At 39.2% G+C, this 17,562-nt stretch overlaps 1 protein-coding gene and 1 long non-coding RNA gene across 7 annotated transcripts in view; one reads left to right on the top strand and one right to left on the bottom strand.

Annotated features, from left to right (window-relative positions):
- LOC147657306 (uncharacterized) overlaps positions 1 to 17,562 on the bottom strand; it is a 141,924-nt gene that overhangs the window by 75,168 nt on the left and 49,194 nt on the right. The window contains exon 4 of one of the 4 annotated variants that reach the window (XR_015292688.1): positions 5,883 to 6,788. The exons of the other annotated variants lie outside the window; for them this stretch is intronic. The gene's annotated coding sequence lies outside the window, so the exon portion shown is untranslated. Of the gene's footprint in view, positions 1 to 5,882; positions 6,789 to 17,562 lie in introns of those variants that run through there. 4 annotated transcript variants of the gene reach the window in all.
- LOC147657307 (uncharacterized) overlaps positions 1 to 17,562 on the top strand; it is a 173,679-nt gene that overhangs the window by 109,258 nt on the left and 46,859 nt on the right. Inside the window, exon 5 of one of the 3 annotated variants that reach the window (XR_015292690.1) lies at positions 14,782 to 16,045. The exons of 1 other annotated variant lie outside the window; for it this stretch is intronic. This is a non-coding gene — a long non-coding RNA (uncharacterized LOC147657307). Of the gene's footprint in view, positions 1 to 4,927; positions 5,396 to 14,781; positions 16,046 to 17,562 lie in introns of those variants that run through there. One more of the 3 variants, XR_015292691.1, reaches the window with a different exon arrangement.

Raw genomic sequence — 17,562 nt, 5'->3', positions numbered from 1 at the left:
TGAATCGAATCGTTTTTTTCTCTTTCTTTTCTGTTAATGAAACGTGAATGAATTCTTCGTTTTTAATGAAATTTTTCGCGAAAATACGTGTGGAGCAATTTTTCCTCCCTTTTTCTTTTTTTTTTTTTTAACGAAATATCACTTTGGAAAGAAAATAGTATCAAAAATAATATCAAAGTATTCCAATTATTGTTTCTTCTCACGATAATTTCTAATGATCCGAAATATCGAATCGAATTTTTAAATGTATCCGGAAGGGAAAATTCGAATGTACTGTCGCTCTATTTTTATTTCGAAAGAAAATTTTGTTCGAAAGTAATGGGGAAACATTGGAGATTGAATTTCTCAAATTCTGATCACATCTGTGCGTGTCTACATAAGAAGAGCATATCGCTTCGCTTTATTGTTATCCTCGGCCAATCACATAAATAAACAATCACCGTGACGAAAGAAGAGAGCGAGGCGAATAATAATAACACGCTCCACGACACATGACTCGTTATGCATGCGTTAGAAATCTTCATTGGAATAAAATTTGCTCTCTTTTTCCATTTCGAGATCGAGGACGAAGTCGCGAAATTAAATCGCGAAATTAAATCGCGAATTTGGCTCACTCTCGTGAACTTGATCTCGATTATGTGTTGTGCGCAACAACGATCGACGACCGGAACAGCGACTCGCTTCCGGCGATGGCCGAGTTTACGATTTATGCCTCGACGTGGCCTCGAAATTTCGAATCCAACCGGTGGCGGGTGTCGATCTTCCTTCTCCTCGCTCGATTCTCCACCAATTTCAGTCGTTTAAGAAGATTTGTTTAAGAAAGATTAATAAACGAAGATAATCTGTGAGTGTAATTTTCTTGAAATTAGTCCAAAATAACTGTTCCATTTCTTTAATCTTCTTCTTAATTCTTTCCTACTCTGCTCGAGAATCTGTTAATAACTGCTGTTTAGAAGAATATTCCAAAGATAACCTTCCAATATTTTTCTCAACAGTATCCTATATAATGATATTAATTCTTCCTTCGTGGAATCAAATTTCACGCAATTCGTTAGCAAAACCCTCAAAATCCAATATTCGTCCAACCACATTTCCTCGCATTTGCTTGAAACGTATCCTCGATCAAAATCAAAAATCGCGGATTCTTCCGTGTCTTTATCACTCGAGAAGCAGTTCCATCTCCATCTACGTATTTCCAACCGCCGCCATTATGGTGCACGGTTTACGCTGGGCGTGCGTTTCGTTTATTTCGCCTCTCCTCCCTCTTCTTCTCCCAATTGAGCGGCTTTAATGAGAGAGAGAGAGAGAGAGGTACGCTGTTTAAATTACGCTGAATTATTAAAATATGATAATCTCTGTGGCAAATTGCGTGGCCACAGATGAACCTTCGTTCGTTAAAAACGTCATCGGCCTCGTTAAATCGATATCGATGCGGCGGTGATCGGGGAGAGGAGGAGGAAAAGAGGGAGTGGAATTACGATGGCGAACTCGTCTTCGAGCTGGGATTAATTACTTTGTCTCTTCCTGTTTATTATGAGGGATTTTTTATCGGTTTGTATTTGGTGTAAGTTCAAGCGAAATGGAAATGGCGGTGAGTGTTCGTATTTTTTAAAATTTTTATCCTCTTTGAACCTGTAGGTTTTGAATTCTGACAATTCAATCGGATTACTCTTTTCGTACGTCGTTGATTTCATTTGGAATTTGAGCATTTCGAACGGATCAGCCTTGAACTTGACCTTATTTCGATTCGGTATTATCGATTCGGGGGAGAAGTAGTAAAATTATCGCGTAAAACTACAACTACAATCGGATATTTTAAGAATTTAACAATTTTCTGGATTTCGACCTCCAAAAAGCCTCGAACTTAACCTTGTTCCTATGCTATTATACGCTACTCGTTCGCAAAGAACACGAAATTATCACACGAAAGAGTGTAACCAAGTATTTTAAACACCTTCAAGAACTTTTAAAAATATTGGAAATTTTTTGGATTTCGAAAAAGCCAGCCTTGAACTCAACCCATGTTTCTACGGTATATTATCGAGAAATTGTAAAATTGTCACGCAAAACTCGAGTACAACCGGGTAATTTTAAACGCCTTTAAGAATTCAAAAATATTGGAAATTTGTTCGAGCTCTAAAAAAAATAAACCTCGAACTTGACCTCGTTTCTATGACACATATTGCTCGTTCTTCGAAGTTACGAAATTATCACACGAAAGAGTGCAACCAGATATTTTAAACGGCTTTAAGAATGCATAGAGAATCGTGAGCGAAAAAGTAAGATTCACCTTGACCCAGAACGATATCGACGAGAGAATAAATTTCGCCAATATATAAATATATCGTGTTTTAAATTCATATTCTTCTGGCCTTGACAAATATTCAAATGTCGATGGTATTCCATTCCCTGGAAGATTATTTATTCGCCATTATTTGATGATTCTATTAACCGAAACCTACGCAAGAAATCGAAACGTGTTTGACAACAAGCTTCCGAATAAATACAGATACCAGTAACACCAAATAGACAGAAATATGTTTGAAACTGCGTTGGTGGAAAGAAATCAACTAACTGAGAAACCAATTATATACCGAAGCTACCACACCATGATTTCCCAGAAGATCAAACTACTCGCCTTCCCATTCGCTTCTCCCTTTCCCCCTTCTCCGCTTCCTATCTAACTTATCACTATCTCGCAAAATGATCGATTTCGATACTCTCCCCCTTCCCCTTTCACATTAAAAAAATTCCAAATCTTCAAATATACAATAAGAATCACACACGATTCGCAAAGTGCGTGAAGAGTCGAATTGTTACTTAATTTAAAAGAAAAAAGGAAAAAAGCACATCGATTTCGATACTCTCCCCTTTCACATTAAAAAAATTCCAAATCTTCAAATATACAATAAAAATCACACACGATTCGCAAAGTGCGTGAAGAGTCGAATTGTTACCTAATTTAAAAGAAAAAAGGAAAAAAGCACATCGATTTCGATACTCTCCCCTTTCACATTAAAAAAATTCCAAATCTTCAAATATACAATAAAAATCACACACGATTCGCAAAGTGCGTGAAGAGTCGAATTGTTATTTAATTTAAAAAAAAAAAAAAAGGAAGAAAGCACAACCGTACAATTATCTCAAATTTATCGTTATCATTAGATTTCAACAATTGATCGTAAACGTTGAAGCACAAGGAACCTAACCCTAAGATTCGATTTATCCACATCCACTTGTTGTTGTGGCCAACACGTGTAACCCCTTAACGAAATTTTCACGCATCGAACGAGAAACTCGTCGCGAGAAAGGAAGAAGAAAAATCCCTCTCCACCCCGGAAGAGCAAAGACTCGATTCGCTAAAGAAGAATCTGGAAGAGAGAGAGAGAGAGAGAGAGAGATTGGAATCTCTGATGCCGAGAATGTAATATACACGGTGAAGGGGCGCAACAGGGAGGAGGAGAGGGGCGCAAGCGCGGTAGCAGAAAACGGTCGGATAATTTATTATGGCATTACTCACCTGGCGGACACTTGAATGGGCAAAGCTATATATATATATATATATATACACGTGGATCTCTCGCTCGTGTGCCTCTTCTTCTCGCATAGTTGATATTATTTAGCCTCGTGGAGAGATGAGAGGGGGAGAAGCGCGAGGAGAGGAGAACGCGGCCTCGGGGCCCCGCAACGCATAGATCATCCGGGGGTACACTGGTCGGTCGGGTGCATACTGGTTCCGTGTCACGTGCATTCGGCGAATTTGCGGACACAGGGCGAACGAGGGGAGGGGAGAGAGCAAAGGTTGAAGGGACCCAAGAGGAAGAAGAAGAAGAAACTCGTCGTGACGACTCGTGGAGCGTGGATTTCGTTGGTCACTGATACTGATGGAGATTAACCGAAGCGAGAGACACTTGGACACTGTTCAAAAGGATTGTTGGATCGATCCAAATCTGTTTTGGATTACGTGTAACGATTTATATCTGATTGTTGTTGAATCACGAGTTTAACTCGTTCGATAGTTGACAATTGTACTGTTGGATGCAATAAAGGATATACATATAAATTTAATATCGTTGCATTGATATTCTGAAGATATAGAATTTTAAGAATGAATTTTAGAAATGATCGTCCTTCTTGTCTTTCAACAGTACAATTGTTGAAGAAATTAAAGTTTATAAAAACGTCTGTACGACAAACTGTAATAACAATAATAATAATTCACGAATAAATTTTATCTCACCCTTTGACCCGACTTCTTATTAAATAAAAACTTCCTCCAACCAATTTCCTCGTAATATATACAGACCCCCCAACGCGACCAAAATAGGGGATCGCCGAGAGGAACTGATAGATACAACACAAAAAAAAAAAAAAAAAAAAAGAAGAAAAAGAGAGAATACCGACAGAAGAAAAGGAACGCGGTGCATCCAAGTCGACGTAACGAATATAGGGACGAGGGGGAGGGAAAGGTGGATTCTCTCTATTTGTTTTTAAAAAGGGAGTCGTAAAAAAAGGTTAGGGGCGTCGATCTGGTCGGTTGCCATAAAATGGCCGGTGGGTGTGAAGGGCTGACAGGTCGGGTTATACGGGCCATCAAGGTTGCAGCACGATCTGTCATAGAGGGTTCTTCGGTGGTGGTGGAGGTGGTGGTGGTGGTGGTGGGGGCGGCGGCAACCTGTTGCTTCATTGTTCACTCGGGGGAACGTGCATGGTAGCTGTGCGTGTATAAACTGGCTTTCTCTAACAGAGGAGGGTGTATATAATGCGCCGCGACTGTGTCGTGGCGTGTGTTGCACATCCGGCCTGCCTCCCTAGTTTTCGAGGCGGTCGCGCGACGAGGGGCTGTTTGTCATCGCCGTCGTCGAGCTTAATTTCGCGCTTTTCTTCCCACTCTGAGCACGAGAGTAACGTATACACTCGTTCATAGCTGAGCGAGCGAGAAGAGCGGCGGCGCTTGGTCGAGTGTCTTCACGCCACTTTCTGCCCCCGATTTTAACCGTCGTCCGATTATCCACCAAGACAGGACGAAGAGTAATGCATATTTGTGTTTTAAGTCGAAAAAGAAAGAATATGGAGCTTCGTATTTCGAAACATGGCGAGATTAAGTATCTAGGGATCCCTAGGGAAAAAAGTAACTATAAGGAGAAATATTTCTCGATGCAGATGTCGCGATCGTCGAGCTTCGTATTGACAGTCTTTTATATTTGTATCGATTTAAAATTCGATCTATTCCACGTGTCTCCACGAAAGGATTGCAAATTAATTCCGCTTTCCACGCGTACGACGATACATTGAACCCGTGTAATCCTAAAAAAAAGGATCGATTCCAGGTATAATTTTTTCAACACGACGCGTCGATATCGGATACGAATATTAAGGTCCAATCTTGTCACCGAGCGTTAAGACACGCGTAATCGGTTCTCCTGTATTAAAATTCCGTGATGCGTGACTAAAGCGTCGCGACGTCTATACAGGCGATCGGTGTACAGTCCAAGGGTATAAGAAATTCCGATGTCTAGTACGTATATGTAGTTAAGATTCATTAAACGTTATCCGAGCGAAGGTGAAAGTAGCCAATTTCATGGTGCAGTGAACTCGATAAAGACACGGAATGCGTGTACGGAAACGCAACATGGCGGATATAAAAATACCGTCGTGCGTACACATTTTACACACCCCTCGCTCGTTTTATGCAACGCCGAAGGCTGCGATTTTTCTATTGTATTCCTTCCGTACCCTTGATTCTGCGATTAACATTTCAGAGCGTGCTCGATATTCCCGTTCGAGAACGTAATTATACAATCCTCGCGAGAGGTGATAAAAAGAAAAGAGAGGGGGGAAATGTTGGGACGGAAGGAGAGCGAGAAATCGGTCACCGAGTCGGATCGAGAATACGTGCGATTTATTTGACGATTACTAATGCGTTTTTTACGCAAAGAAAGATAAATGGACGGAAATGAAATATATAATTACTGATGATATTATGAAATTAGCAATTATATATAAAACATTGTATGATTACAGGCGTGTGTAACGTGCGAAGGAACGTGATAAATATTCGAACCGAATGATCGAACAATTTACGGGTTATGAAAAAAGTTGCAACGCTGATCTATTAATTATATTTTTAATTATTTCCAATATTTTAATTATACCGAAAAAAATATCCATACAAGAAGAGAAAATAGATTATATTAAAAGGTTCAAAATAAAAGGAGAAAAATCCTATTTCTAAAGTTACGCAGCGTGAGAAGATTTTTCCGTAAAAATTCCGCGTTCATTCGACGCGCTCTGAAGAAATATAAAAGCATAAACGTTATGACAGCCGTGGAAAGGGGAAGAGGAGGAGGAGGAGAGAGAGAGAGAGAGAGAAAACCAGTCGCAGCATAAACAGAATCGAGAATCGTAAAACGCGCAACTGTTCTAGCCTTGTAACTAATAGATCGAGTTCCAGAGAATCAAGAATATATATCGTTGGTGAAAGGATGGATTGGTAAAAAGTTTCTCCGGAAATTTTCATAAATCTTAGTCGAGAAAAGAAAAGGAAAGGAAAGGAAAAAAAGGAATTGCGATATATCCTCTGAAAATTTCGTGTTTCGTCACGGATAACACGAGCGATATTTCTCGATGCAAGGAATAATGCCATTTCTAATTATCCAGCTTTCAAGTAGTCCGCCAATACGCCTTTCAAAGTGCACCGTTTCCGCAGAGTTGCAACAACAACAACTAGCTGTTTCCTGTTTCCACATCACGCTCTCTTCCGCCGTGATGTTAATTCATCGCCGTGTCTGTGAATGGAAACTTCGTTTTTTCTTCCTCGTTTTCCTTCCACAATTATTGCATCGCGCGCGAGAAAAACTACGAGAATGAAGAAAGACTTTGCGAAACTGTGCCGCGTCTTAGAATAAATACACGATTCCTGGGATAAACAGATCAAAGATTAAGTACAATAAATTTATCATTATTCCTTACAGTTAACTAAACTTGTCGAATAAACTATACGTATATTGAAATCGTACAATTGTTTCGACATATCGTTTCAAGTATCCACTTTATTTGTTTACACATTTCCTGGCCTTTTTTTTACAATGATGTAAAATTTATTTCAAATAAATTTGAAAACCTTCCTATTTGCCGAACGTTTGTCGTCCAACTCTGAATTTCAAGAATTTCAGACTTCAATCATTGCACAATATATACAAAACATCGAACGATTAATTTCTCATCCTACGATCCGAAATTTGTGCTCTAATAGAAAAAAGAAAGAGAAAAGCGTACGGTTAATCGAATGCGCGTCGGTGTAAAAGGGAAAATGGAGGAAAGGAGAGGCCATGCTCGCGCTTCAATTCATCCGGGAGTGAACTGGTTCATTAAAAACGGGTCACCTTAATAACCGCCTCCTGTTCAATCGATCAAAATGTCTCCACGATTATGGGTCGGAATTCGGGGAAAAGAAGGTCAGTAGGAAGGTCGTCCCTTCTCTCGCGAGGGGGAGGAAAAACGGGGGAGGAAAGTTTTCGACGGAGAATGTATTCGCTCGAGGAGGTTTCCAGATTCACGGTGACGTTGGTGGCCGTCGAACCGTGAATCCTTGCCGTGTCAGCTTGCCTTCGACAGTTTAACGAAACAAGACGTGGTGGTGACGACGAGGAACCAATCACTCTTTCGGCGCGCAATTAACCAATCATGTTCTATTTGTTGCGATTCACGAAGCGGAAATTATCCTCGCCGATTTTTCTTTTTCCTTACAACAATTCGAGAAATTCTTATCTCTTCAAAAGGTCGTCGTAATTTCGATAATCTGCGATTCGATCGAATATGCGAATGGATATCCGATCTCTTCAAGAATGAAATTATAAATGAATTTAAATTTTCGTGTTTTGGATATTTTCCTTTAATTGGAATTTATCTGGTTATCAATCTTTTATATCTCGATTTAAATTGTTGTCGATTGTTCGTTTAATTTCAATGATAATCTCCTCGCAATTCGATCGGATATTCGAATGAATAGATCTCTTCAAGAATGAAATTATAAATGAATTTAAATTTTTCTGTTTTGGATATTTCCCTTTAATCGAAATTTATCAATCTTTTATATCTGGATTCAAAACATTGCTCGTTTAATTTCAATAATCTTCTCGTGATTTTCTCGTTTGGATGGATAGATTCTTCTTCGAGAATTAAGTTATAAATGGAAGAAAATTACGAATTTTCGTGTTTTTGGATATTTTCCTTAATTGCGGCTATTCGTTCATTTAAATTTGCCATATGAAATTACTATATTACAGAATCTTACACATCTCTATCACCATTAAATAATTACGAACTTGTTAAACGATTAAGAAGAATATTTCCAGAAATAAATACATAATTACTCCATCCAAAACCGACCACAAAATAGGGATAGAAATCACGTTAGCTTGCCTCCCCTGTTCGAGAGTTGTTCGGCGTGTTACCAACCGACCAACCAACGTTACCTTTTGTGCCGTCCAGGGCGGCCATTACCTCGTTTCAATGGTTCACCATGGATCTATTCCGAGGCATTCCGTTAACGACTAGTTGTTGAGAAACAGCCCGTGCCGCGAGTTTTTCTTTTCCGAGCATTCTCTCCCCTCCCCCTCCCCCGTGCACCGGGGGAATTTAATAAACGACAGAGAGGCCGACAGGAGCCCGAGGCCCTCGGCTTATTAGCCACGTACGTACTCCGTTTAACTCAGTAGTAGTGGTAGCAGTTCAAAAACGTCGAGAAGACTTTCCAAGACTTTCCTCCCTCCCCTCTCCTGTTTAATGGCCAATGCCTTCGAAACGAGCTTTTTCCTTCGGATCCATCCATGGATCTCGCCTCGAGATGCGGAATTCCGCTGTCCTCGCGGTCGAGTAGAAGGGATTTGTGGAAAGTAACTAGGGGGAGAGGGCTAGTTACTTTTATATTATCGTTGGTTCGATTGGTTCGATGGAATATTAAGCGGGGAATTAGAAACGTTGGGGGGAAATTTGAGAGAGAATTGGAAGAAGAATTAGCAAATTTTATGTAAATTTGTAACTTTGCGAGACGAGAGCGAGGGTTAAGTTATTATTAAGGTTAAGTTTTCTTGAATCGTCCTCCGTGTTGAGAAGTTGAGACGGAAATAACAGGTGATGCTTCGGTTCTCCTCTTTCGTTTCCCACCGATGCAAATCTATTCTGTATTTTTCTGTTTTTTTTTTTTTTTTTTTGGTTTTTAACGGTTACATTCAAGTCGTTTCATTCATTCAACGTTTTAATTATGCGATTCATCGTGCGCAAGATTTCACATGGACGAACAATTCATCGTTTCTTTCTTTCGCAAATCGAGGGACAAAAAGTTACGAAAGTGTGGGACAAAACTCACTTGTCACTGAAATTACGATAAACATGAGGAGGAAGAGGAAGATATATATATATAGAAAATCATCGTTCATTATTATTTCTTTTATTCGAATCAATAAAATTATTCCGAAACATTGTGCTGAATCATCGACGAATCTTACGATTTTAAATTTTTACAACCCCAATGTTGCATGCAGTGGTGAACAATAAATAAAAAATATATGGATTCAGCTGAATATATATGAATATTTTGGTTATACGTGAATGCACGTGTCTGTTTTACAGAACAACTGAAGACAACCGAAGATAAACGAAAGGATACCAACTCTGAAATAGTGACATTGCTGGCAACATATCAATAATAAAATTATATATATATAAAATTTCATACTCTGAACGTTATAACATCCCAATTATATAATTTCGAAAAAAAATTAAATTTTACAATTTCAACAATTCCCAAAAGGACGCGTCGTTTCTCATTTCCTCGGGAAATTGTTACGTCAACACGTTGCGTTCTAATGAACCGTTATCGTTCCTATTATTTCACCAGGACATTGACAAACTGGCTTTTAGTCAAAGCGACGAAGAACCCGATGTTTGTTCGTTTTAACGAACCAGTTGGGGAGGGGAGAGTATGCAGAAATTCGCGCAACGAGGATCGGATATAATGCGATATAATTTCGGGATGGACGGTTATACGAACAACAAACTATTATTACATCGATTATACCATTACGTTATTACACAACGCGGCCCATTTTAATCGGTAAATAGATGTTCCGGGGAAACATGGCAAATACATGGATGGCCGACGATCGAATCGGGCTATTAACCACTCCATTAGAAATTTAAAAATCAAATAACGCATTATCGCCGTTCAAATTAATTTATTCACCGATATCATATCGATTCTCGTAAAAGCCCGTTACGTTTCGAAACGAGAAAATCCTGTTCCTCGACGTTTTCGTGTTTCGATTCGAAAAAAAAAAATAAAAAAAATAAAAATTGGGATCAAACAAATGAATCGATTTTTAATAAAATTCTGTCAATTTCCTCTTCAACGGCCGGCCGGTTAAACGACTGATTTATCCGCAAAATTAAAATTTGTACATTGCTAATTGATCACGAGTGCAAATTGTTCGAACTTAACTTTTAAACTCCTTGATAAAATCGTTCGAGAAAAATCATCGATAATTTGTCAATAAGAGAAAACAAGATTGAATTGGATAAAATTGAAGATTCAATTAAATTTATTAATCAGGATTAAAAAAAAAACCCTTTGCACCAATAAATCCCAATATCTCGAAGAAGAGGAAGAGATCCGCACCCATTCTTCGCCACGCGCCCTTTTGGCCGGCTCGAAATCCGGCCAGGGCAACCCTTATCGCAGACCGGAAACGCTCGAAACTTCTCCCTCGACGCACTTAAGAATCTAATAAACGGTATATCGCGACCGGATCCAGCACGCGTTAAAACTTGAAACCCGTCACGGCCTTATTGGCCGGTTTCCTGGAATCACCGAGTTTAACCAGTTTCCGCCGTTAATTCGGAAGTTGGAGGATTTTCCGCGGCACACAATTCGTATACGGGGTGGTGTTCTGATGTGCGATTAAAAAAGGAAGCGTTAAAAAAAAAAAAATTGGAAAATAACAGTTTCCTCGCTCTTCAAGTTTCTTTGAAACTTTGTTCAAATATGAAAGTAAGTACATCTTATGGGATCGAATAGTTATTGGAAATGTGATGTAACACGTATGTATCAACCCTTTAGTGCTCGAGAAAGATCGTTCACAATTCGAATTTTTATTGATGATAAAAACAAAATATCGATGATACTCGATCAATGAGCAATGACTCGAATCGTTCGTCGTATCGTACGTGGCAGATCGAAATAAATATAATAGCGAAAGGGTTAATTTCAATCACCTATATATCTAGTTTCAAAGATAGAGAGAAACAAGAATCAAGAAAATACGATTAAATTCCATCCGTCGAAAAATAAATATTTCCAATTGCAAAGCAATTAAATCCTCCTTTCTTATCTTACTTTCCTCTCCTTTGCCACGATTACCGGGACACCTTGTATAGAAGGTTCGGGTGAAAACCGTGCCGAGATACGATCTAAACGCGGCTAACCAAGAGAGGAGAAGAAGGGTTGGAGGCAGCAACCTGGGCCGAGTCAAGTGGGCATAACCCGTCCAACGCGGGTGAGGACGGTTTGTTTGAGTTTGCGCGCGGGCTACCTGGCAAAACTCGACTCCCCCCCCCTCAGGCATACGCCGAAAAGAGAAAAGGAGCATCGCCTTCCACTGAAAATTTCAAAGGAACGGTTTTTCACCTCCCCGAAAAGAGGGAAACTACGCTAATTCGAAACAGAGAAGGCACGAGAAAAGGCACGCATCGTTCCTGCGCCAACCAACGATCCATTCCGTGGAACAAGAAATGTTTTGAATAGAGCGGAATACAGAGATATATAACGGATTTTCTTCCTAAACGAGAAAGGAAGAAACGAGGATTTTCCCATTCTACGATCTATTCTACTTTTTTCTTTTAAATTGCGAAAGATAAAAAAGTATTTACGTACGCTTTTTTTCTTTTTGGAAGGAAGAAAAGGAATCGCGGGAAACCCAAACGAGAAATCCAAAATTTTCTGAATAAATGAAATCCTCGTCATGTATCAAAGTGGTATATCTAATTTTTATTTCAAAGATTTCGAATCAATATACGCTCGTTTCTTTTTTTTTTTTTTTTTTTTTTGCATTTCTCATTCCACGAAAAATCGTGAAACATTCTTTTGAACTCGATACATAGGGAAGAAAAAAAATTTGTCGCGAAGCGAATTTGAACGCTCGAAAAATTTGTATGCGCAACTTTCCACATTTTTTTTACATATATATATATATATAAAGACACTCGACCCAGAAGAGAGCGTGTAACGCTCGTTTCCGTTCTAATTTGCGGCAAGTAGCCGCAATCGAATCTCGCGCGTCGACACACGCCCGCTCAAAGCGGCCGCACGATAAAAACATTTCGAAAAAAACGTGGCGATATCCTCGAAAAAAAAAAAAAAAAAAAGAAGAAAAAAAAAAGGTCAGTTCGCGTCAGACGCGAGAGAGAAAGAGAGAGGAAAAGAGTATTGATCCGGGCTGGCCACGGCCCAATTACAATATTTTATTGAACTATAACCGCACACGGTTGTCGAATGCAGAAAAATGTAACGCCGTTTATTGCGCCGTTCTAACCATCGAGCAACGATCATATAAAAGGATATATGGTGTGTGACGCCGGTTGTAAGTATCTGCTACCTTTTATCGCTTCGAATTCAATTGATTTATCATCGATTTTCTCGAGAAACGTCTGTATTAATTACGCTCTAACGAATTGTTGTTATTGTTATTGTTGTTGCGCGACTCAGACGATTCGTTTATTAAATGTACACGTAAGTACTTTTTAACCAATGCCTTTGGAAGAGGAAAATTAACCGATTCGAAAAATAAGCGAACGAAATAAATCTAGTAAAGATTAAATTACGAGTGCTTCTTTTTTTTTTTTTTTTTTCAAAAATCACCGATTTAATTTAAAAAAGTTAAACGCTCAGCGACGAAGCTACTAATTCTTCCGTGACAAAAAATCCACCGAATAAATGATTTTGCTCCGCGCTCGAATTAATCGCGTGCATTAATCAAACGTGCAATTGCACGAGCGTGTTAAGTTATACTATTAATCACGGACTGCTCTCAAGCCGAATCCCCGAAATTCGAGCGGATCGTATAGGTATAACGCGAATGGCTGGTTACAACGCTCGACTTATCCCCCCCCTCCTGCTCTCGAGAACTTTTCACTTTGGTCGAAAGTCGTTGCGGCTCGCGAATAACTTATCACGCCACCGATGCGAGAAACAATGAAGTTACGCGTGCATCGTCAATTATCATCGTTACGCAACTAGGAGGCCTCTTGTCTCACCTCTTTCTCGCCAGAAGAGAATTAACGCGAAGGATTGTTCCAATGGTTAGATTGTGTAATATTGATGATGATCGCTCTTGGTAGCGATCTTAAATACTTTAAATTATATCAACGGTATAATTATGGCGATATTACTACTAAAAATAAACACATCGCAATTATTTAAAATTCGATTAAAATCTATTAAAACTCGAGCCGCTACAAAAATTCGAAAATATTGACTTCCGGCCAATGAACGAACGATCGTTAGAAGCACGAAACCGTGTTCTTTAAAGCGCTTTTTCATTTATACCGATACGACTTCCGGTTCCCGAGATAGCATCGAAATTAAAGAAAATGTAATTTTTAATCGTTCGCCTCGAGAATCCTTAAATTGAATCTTATTAATGAAATTAGAAAAACTTGGAATATTCGCTATAACTCCGAAAATTCATCGACTTGCTGTCGATTAGAGGAAACCTTTAAAACGCTTTTTCATTTATCTCGATACGACTTCCGGTTCCCGTCGATATCGTCGTGTAAAAAAGAAAATGCAATTTTTAATTTCGTTTACTATCTTCCTCGTCCTTATTCCCCGAATAACCTATTCCAAACCTCGAGACAAGCGACAGACGCGATTCCTGGAAGGACGTAGTGCGCGTTTCCAGGAAAAATTCAGGTCATTGACTCCATTCATAACGTCCGCCTCTACCTTTGCGCTCGTATTTGTATTTGTAAAATAACGAAAGTCCCTAGAACGTAATTGTATTACGTTACATATATTTACTTGCGACATACGAGTGTTAAACCATCCATGGACATCTCGAATTCTTATATCCCTCGATTGAAATAAATCAATACTGGTTCTCTCTATTTTTCCCCGCTAAATTTTGAATTCCCGCCTTCTTTTTTTACTCGGTCGGTAAAGAAAAAAAATACGAACATTTTTCCCGCAAATCTTGGACGGTGTTTTTCTGTTTTGAAATCGGAGATTTCCACAAACGAGTCAGAAAAACAGAGGGTAGAGGGAGAGGTTAAAAATGAAACGATAATATAAGTGGACGAAGGGAGAGCTTAATGAGGGTGCAATTTCTCGAACACACCGGGAAGGCAACAACAACACAGCGCGGCTTTCGTTGTACACCTCGCTTTGCCGGCCGATCTCAATCAACTTCAACAAGAAGAAGATCTATCCTTCTTGCTGCTGTGCACACACAGTTCGAATCTTTCTAGCTAGCTTCTTCTTTCTTTCTTTCTTTCCTCCGTTTCGATCGTCAGTTATCATTAATCATCGCAATCTTTCACGAGTAATCACTCCTCTTCTCGAATGATTTCTTCAAGAGGCGGCCAAGACTGATTGCTTCCCGTGTTTTCAAACTTGTACATTATCGCGTTAAACCGCTCGTAAAACGCTCCACCGGCTTGTAAAAGGGGAGGTCTCCCGCGTGTGCGAAGCTAATTCCACGATTTTTACCAAAGTTTATTTTACAGGCCAAGAGACGTTCCACGCTCCACAGCTTGTTATTGTAATCGCGCGTGTCGATATCTCTCCATTTAAAATTGGAGGCAAGAAACACGAACCACTCCCGTTAATCAATCTCGTAATTTTTTAATGTTGGTTCGTTATGCATTGGTGAATAATAAATAAGAAATATACGGATTCTGTCGGGCTACAGAACAACAACTGGAAGATCGCAGATATCGAAGATAAACAAAAGGATGCCAACTACAGAATAAAAGTGACACTGCTACCTACGTTCAATAATAAAATTTTATATATATAAAATTTCAGTGAACTTTATTATAACATTTAATTTCTCTTTTCTCCAACACTTTCTATATTTCTCATTCGAAAAAAAAAAAAAGAAAGAAAAGAAGAAGGAAAAGGATGCTACGCTGTACAAATCCTATAGATTCGAGACGATAACGCCTCGAATTCGATAAGAATAAAAGGGAGAGAAAACGAATAACACGATCCCAACTGTTTCTTCGAGGATGACGCGAGGATGAAAAAAAAAAGGAAAAATCGCGAGAGGAAAAAAAAAAGGAGGGCAGCGATAAATTTCCGGTTAATCCGACTCGAAAGGGAATCAGTCTTTGGCGGAGGAAGGAGAAGGAACATATACAGTTATCACGCCGAATTAACGTCGCGATCCCCATAAATTAAGCATAGACGTGAATTAAAGAGGATGTAAATGGACTTTCCTCCCGAAGGAAAGAGGAAAGAACCGGTTGGAGGGAACGTGGTGCACGCTCCTCCTTCGTGAATCCCTCTCCCTTTTTCGGCGCGCGCCGGGTTGAAGTATGCCTCGCCATTATCATCGATGTTGCACTTCAATTTTGCCACGAGTTTGAGGAGGGGAGGGGAGCTCTGTCCGGCAAGCGAGAGGGCTAGGGCTGTGGTTAGGGTGTGACGAACGAGTGTACGTGTCAGCACTGCAAACCACCCTCGTTTAATTTGCTGAGAGCCGGTGTACATCAAGCGCTCTATCCACCAGTTTTCCAACACCGGCGGGTTGGAAAACTTGCCGTCTTAACTCGTCGAGAAGGGGTTCTCTTCGCCGGTTTACATTATTACGTTCTCTCCTTGACGAGGACAATTCGTTCGAAAGGAGGATGTAAGCGAGTTTTAAGTCAACTCGATTAAGAAGATTATTCCTTTTTTATTTATTTGTTCTCTCGAAGAAGGAGAAGAGGCTCTCGATGGTTGAAACGGCGATTGGATTAATGGAAGAGGGTGAATATCGAATCTCCAAAGAGGTGGGTAAAAATTTCATCCTGCAATTTTTCCTTTCTCGCGATTAATTTTCTTCTCTTTCTTTCTCTCTCTCTCTGTTTTTCTTCTTCTTGTTTTTTTAAATTATATTATATTTATGGTATTTAGGTTAATTTAGGATAAATCGATGAACGTTATTATTGCGGATATCTCGTTCCATTCATTTCACCATTCATTCACGTAATTTTAGATCGTAGTATCGTTATTATTATTAATTCGGTAAATTTGTACATTTATTAATCAACCCATGCATCGATTATGTTCGAAATGAACACATAACGTAGAGATAAACATTAATAGAGCGAACGTTGATTAATATTAAAAGTGAACGAATATTAAATTATTAGGTCGTTTTAACGCTTATAGTTCCATTAGAAATAATAATAATAACAATATCGATCAAAGTTTTATTCGAGAATAAGCGTTTCCTAATTATTCGTTCCTACAAAATTCTATTATATTCCATTTAAAAATATAATACAACTTCTTTCAAACTAGAGCTCAAATGTAATAAAATCCTATTTTTTTTTTTTTTTTTTTCACTATGTCATCTATCTTCCACTATGTTGTTGACTCTATATCACGTTTTCGAATAAATAAAATCAGAAAGCTTCCCTTTGAAGTTGCGGCGACATTTTGCTGCCAATTCTCTCTCTCTCTCTCTCTCTTTTTTTTTTGTATACGTCAATAAACGGTGATCGGATAATCGGTGATCGTTGTAATTCGAAACAGTGGCAGCCGATGTTCAGTGAAAGAGAGAGAGAGAGAGAGCGGAGAAAAATGGGACGGCTGTGCAACATCTGATAGAAACGTTTGCCCGCGGCAAATTTCATTTCGACGAATATTATTTAGCGCCAAAGTCGCAAACTGTGAATTAAATTTCCACCCCCGCCCTGTCCACTCCCCGAATATCGCTTACATCTAGGCTCGCCCTAAAATCGCCCCAAAAAGTTGAAACCGCGTTTCTAACGCGATCCGTGCCAACTTTTCAACCAACTCGTCACGCCTGCAATTGAACGAATTATCGCTATCACAACAACGATTTCTTTTATTTTTCTCTTCTTTTATGTATTCCACTCTTTCTCTCGTTCATTATTACGAAATGTGATTGGAGGAAATTTGTAGAAATTTGTCGGGAGAGAAGGACTATTGTATCGTGTCGCGAAATCGATGGATATCGAGTTCCAGATACTATGTTTACACCAGGCGATTATTCTACTTTACTTTCCAAGCACTGGATCCATCCACAATTTTATTTAGATACACTTTATTTACCACCGATACACTCTTCTTCAACGTTAAATTTCCACAACGATCGAAACAGATCGTCGCAACCAATAATATTTATATACCCGATGTGTACAACACAGAATTCTCGTTTTGGAATTTCTGAGAGGCGTTGCCAAGAATTTTGTCATCTAATCCGTCGATTAATCCGTCCATTTTTGCGCGAAATTACAGCGGGTCATTCTAATTAAATTCGGTTTATGGACGAG

The sequence above is a fragment of the Apis florea genome, unplaced genomic scaffold (assembly GCF_048593485.1).
Source record: "Apis florea isolate Af1SG1 unplaced genomic scaffold, ASM4859348v1 contig_3193_pilon, whole genome shotgun sequence".
Taxonomy (NCBI): Eukaryota; Metazoa; Arthropoda; class Insecta; order Hymenoptera; family Apidae; genus Apis; species Apis florea.
The sequence above is the reverse complement of the archived record's forward strand: the minus strand, read 5'-3'. Positions and strand labels throughout refer to the sequence as shown.